Source organism: Lygodium microphyllum, chromosome 11 (genome assembly GCF_053477565.2).
Source record: "Lygodium microphyllum isolate KBCC chromosome 11, Lygodium_microphyllum_v1.1.10, whole genome shotgun sequence".
NCBI classification, from domain to species: domain Eukaryota; kingdom Viridiplantae; phylum Streptophyta; class Polypodiopsida; order Schizaeales; family Lygodiaceae; genus Lygodium; species Lygodium microphyllum.
This window is the reverse complement of record NC_141145.1, coordinates 18,022,068-18,026,996: the sequence shown is the minus strand read 5'-3', so window position 1 is coordinate 18,026,996 and position 4,929 is coordinate 18,022,068. Positions and strand designations below refer to the sequence as shown.

At 38.1% G+C, this 4,929-nt stretch overlaps 1 pseudogene; it reads right to left on the bottom strand.

Moving 5' to 3' along the window:
* Positions 1-1,635: 1,635 nt before the first annotated feature.
* On the bottom strand, positions 1,636-4,543 carry LOC148028587 (uncharacterized; annotated as a pseudogene).
* Positions 4,544-4,929: the final 386 nt, after the last annotated feature.

The following is a 4,929-nucleotide window of genomic DNA, read 5'->3' as shown; positions in this document are numbered from 1 at the left end:
TAAAATACGAAAAGTCTTGGACATCCCTACTCTCTAAGCTATTTTTCCCCGTATTTATACTCTCTCATGGCTCTATTGTGACCTCTTCTCTGTGCTTATGCAACATTCATTAATAGAGTGAATTACTTACACCCTCCTTTCCCTTGGCACTTTTGTGTGCCTCTTTGTGTATCTCCACTCTACCTCCTATGATAACCAAGTAGGCTCCCCATTTCTATTAATAAGTAAAATGAATACAGGAAAGAAGGAGATGCATATTAAGGTAGAGATTGAATACACCCCATTATTCAAAAGAACCTAGCGTACCAGTGTCAACCCTTAGGTTCTGTAGAGTTACATGCAAATGGGATTGAAACATGTGGACTTGTGGGTTGATGGGGGAATCTACCCAATCAACCCCTTAAACAATCGAGCTCCAACTTTCTCAGGAATCACAAATTTGCTGAAGTATGTGTGAGAGGTGAAAATGGGTTGCTTGGTTACACTAGGCGGCTCAATGATCAAACGTTCAAAGTATTTACAACTTGCTAAGCAACCATAAAAATTTATCATGATGTGATCGCTGCACATCAACTTCATATACAACATCTCATAGGACAAGTGGTACAATTGAATGACACTATAATTCAACAAAACAATCAAATTATTTCAATGTAGGTGGAGGGGAGCTTCAAGCTCTACCCCGAGACCTACCGACCACTTATTGCACAAGTGTTTCGAACCGAGCGGCCATGGCTACCTCTCACATAGCCGACGCGCAATGCCTACCTTACAGGTGTAGTGAGCTTACCTTGTTGCTCGATTGCTCGGGGGGGTCACCTTGTAGAAGCCCTCTATATAACGTGTGTTCAAAGGATACTTTAAAAACCCATTTTTAAAAAATTTTCACCATTTTATATACCCCTTTTGTGAATTTTGAAGGCAATAGTTATACCCCCTCTATAAATCTAAAATTCGAATCGAATGTGCATTTTCATGGCCCCTTCTGTATAATTCAAATGATTACTTTTACAATAGCACTGCAACATAGAGCTATACACAAAAGACTCCAAGATCCACATGTCCAAAGCATGTCTTATACATTTGGATTGTGTAGTATGATAAAGGTTGTATATTATAAAAAGAATAATACATAAGTATGTTGACTCCATTGCTTCCATGGCTAGCCATCTCCATGCAATATGCTGCTTGAGAATCCCAAAAGATCAAAACGCCACAAAATTGGTCTGAAATCAAAACAAAAACAAATTTCCTCTCGTCAAGCACTCACACATCAATAGTGTGTGCAAAGTATATAGTATAACTAAAATCAAAAGAAAAAGATTAGATATTAATTACAATATATGCACCATATTTCAACCATGATGCAATAGTGATACATCACCTTAATACTTCAACTACAAACTTCTATTAATGTAGCACATTGCCATATGACTAGTTTGAAGATATCTCAAAAGAACTCTTCGATTGCAATACTTCAGCTGCAAAGAGTATACCCCAACGTTGCCAAGTTCTAGCTTGAACGTCCATTACCTACAAGAAAGAAGACACTACAATAAAGATAATGACCTAATTTAGAAAGGCAATACAAAGCTTATCATATATTAAAATCACTTACTTTGAGCATGAAAATGATTACTCAGCGCGCTTGAGAAAGTCATTAAATATCTTATAATCATTCTCATCTAGTTGGTATCTATCATTTGATGCATTGTATGTTAAATTTGCCAATGCGATGACTGACTCTATAGCAATCATATTCAAGTCAGTTAAGTCATACGTGAACATGCATTGTCCTTTTACCCTTTGGTACCAACCAAGCTGAACTTCTATCCCTTGAGGTCGATCTATCAAATCAAAGCCCCGTTTATAATCCACATATCTACGTTCTACTTTCTTCCTCATCTTTTGGACTCGGCCAAGATACCATGTACCACGAGACTTATCCATTTTATTTAAGTTTGTGGCTTTTCCATCTCTCTTTGGATGCTTGCTACTACCTTGATCTTGTGTGTCATACACAAAATATACAACACAATCACAACCTATCCCAAAGAAATTCACATTACTTGATGATTGTGATTTTGATTCATGAATGAAATAGACACCTTGCCTCACTCTTGTCAGTCGATCTTTTGACAATGTTGAATTCCCATTCAATTGGCTGACCAATGTGGACTTAAAGATATACTTTCCATCAACTTCTACTGTTGGGTTGATCTTCTATCTCTTTGCAATAGTGCCCGAGTCATGAACTTCATCCAAAAGCCCATCGATTTCATGTCGAATCTCACTAAGAGCAATGATCTCATCATCCCCATCTGGAACCTCTTGTAATTGCTGGTCATCACTGCTTGGTTGTGCAAAGTCATCGTACTCATCAGCCTCCCCCATCTCAACATCTAGTTTTGACCATGTCAAATCTGTATCCTCCCAAGGCTGTAACCACCAATTCAAGTTATCTGCTTTGCTAGGTTTCAATCCCAATGACTGACACAACATTTGTGCTTGATGCAAGCCCTCTTTCAAGGCATCCACTATTACATCATCTGAAGACACACATTCATAGTTGCCTAAATCTACTTCTACAATTCCATCTTTTTTATTCAAGCACTTCCATATATGCTCTTGTTTTTTATGAGCCCTTGAGAAAACCAGCCCATCTGAACTACATTCATGCATGGCAATCTTATTCAAAGTACCAACACTATGCAACAAATCTCCAAAGTCAAAGGCTCTCTCTTGTCCCACCATACCTCCAATTTTACTAAAATAAATTTCAGCTGCATCCGATCCAGTGAGATGCAATGGGCACTTGAGAGTAGGATAAAAGTCACGAAAAACCTTTATGAGAAGCACAACAAAATGGCATGAGAGTTGAATATCTGTGTAGGCCTCTCTACTTATGAAATTTATCTTCAAGTTGTACGTTGCATGTTGATGTATCCACAACCTCCAAAGCTTGAAGAAGAAACTAACCTTAGCTGCCATCACCACATGATCCTTCAAGTTTAGATACGGTGATAGGAAAACATCAATGTAATCAGCCACGATATGCAAATATGCCACAGTTCCTTGCACACTTCTCTCTTTCTTCTGTAATTGTCTCATACAACATTGCACTTGTCTGCTTGCAATCCTTTGGGCAGCTGCCCAATTTTGACGATCATTTCTTTGTATATCTCCATCCTATAGCTTGTGTTTATCAATGGAAAATGAGTTATAGACCATTGCAACATGATTGAGTGTAATCCAAACTTTACCAATCGCAAGTTGTCGAGTAGGGCTAGCAAGTGGACTAACAAGCTTTTTTCCACAATGTACAAAGTCTTGATCATGTAAACCATACACATGCCCTTCCACTATTCTCCCTCTTAATTTCCATCCACACCAATTAATAAAGAATCGGTCGCTATGATCTCCAAGGTAATCTTCAAGCATGAGCTTGCGCCGTCTACTATCTCCATCTGAAGAATGCCCAATTATTGGACCTATTGTATCCTTTAGCTTTGCACTCCATAAATGCTCCACAAGATTCCATTGATTTTTAATAAAAACAATATCAAAGCGGTTACATGTGACTTGCACTACCAAAGCTAGTCGTGGAAGACTCTCATGAAGAGGGTTTACTATCAAAAGTCTTGTATAATTTCCCACCACATGATTTTGAAAGGCATCCACTATCGTATTATAACCATGTGACCCCTCTCCTACAATAATTGTGTCGTTTGTAAGGCATTGGTGACATTCTCCTTTACTTCCACAGAATCCAATAAGAGTGTCATCCTTTGCATTCCACCTGCATTAAAAAAAGTTTGCTTTAACTTTCAATATCTTACAAACTTCCTTTACATGATTGAAAGTAAAAAACATTGCAAACTACAAGACATTAGATCTATTAAGATCACCTTATGCGACGTTTGATGGCAGTCTCATCTTCAACAATGATAATCGGCACCATTGACATTACTCCATGTTTACTTTTTGCATCCATGTATATCTTACCCACTGCCTCAAATATATACTCATGCTCTCCAGGCATGAAGTGAATTGCTTTTTTCCCTTGCCTTCTTGTAGTGCACATGGACGGCCCTCCAAGGTTAGTACTCATAAATTCATGCAAGCATGGCCCGCCCCAAAGCTTAATGAGCTCAAACATGTTCTTTGTGGACTCATTGAATCGTTGTGCTTGTTTTGTTCGTACTATATTCTTTGCTACATCTTGAAAAAAGTCCCACAAAGCTTGTTTACCTCCAAATTTACCTTGTCGATGGGCCTCAACTATATTATTACAAAAGCGCCGCACATCCTTCCTGTTAAAGCATTCAAAGTTTGCTTCTTTCAAGAACCTAATCCTCACAGAAAGCACAACAATTCTTGCTTCTAACCACCATAGCTTTCTCTTGGATTCTTTCAAGTCTTTCTTGGACTTAACTGTCACATTTTTCAACTCTTCACTGCTAAGATAATCTAATCGCCTTCCTCCTCCTGTATTCCTAACCCCTCTCTTCTCAATAGCAGTACTCTCTCTGTATACTCTCATGCGAAAATCATCATAAGTGGGAATTTTTTTACAATACTCACAAGTAAAACTTTCAAAGGGATTTCCACCACATGAAATACAAAGGCAATTTATGTGTCTGTAGCATCCATCTACCTTAATTTCAAGAGATCTGTCATATAAGATAGCTTTTGTATATGGCTCTGGATACCATTCCTTTCCTATTTTAAGGTCGTGTAGAATAGATTTTATGTTGATGTCACATGCTTTGTAAGGCACGGTCCTTTGCCATAATCCCCAACAGAGCAAATTTAAATCATAAGAAGAAGGCATATATGGGTCACCTGTACAAGTAGAAGGTCCTTCTGAATTTGTTGATACGGTACTTTCTTTGGTTGGGTAAAGAAAAGAGCTCAGTGACTTTTGTT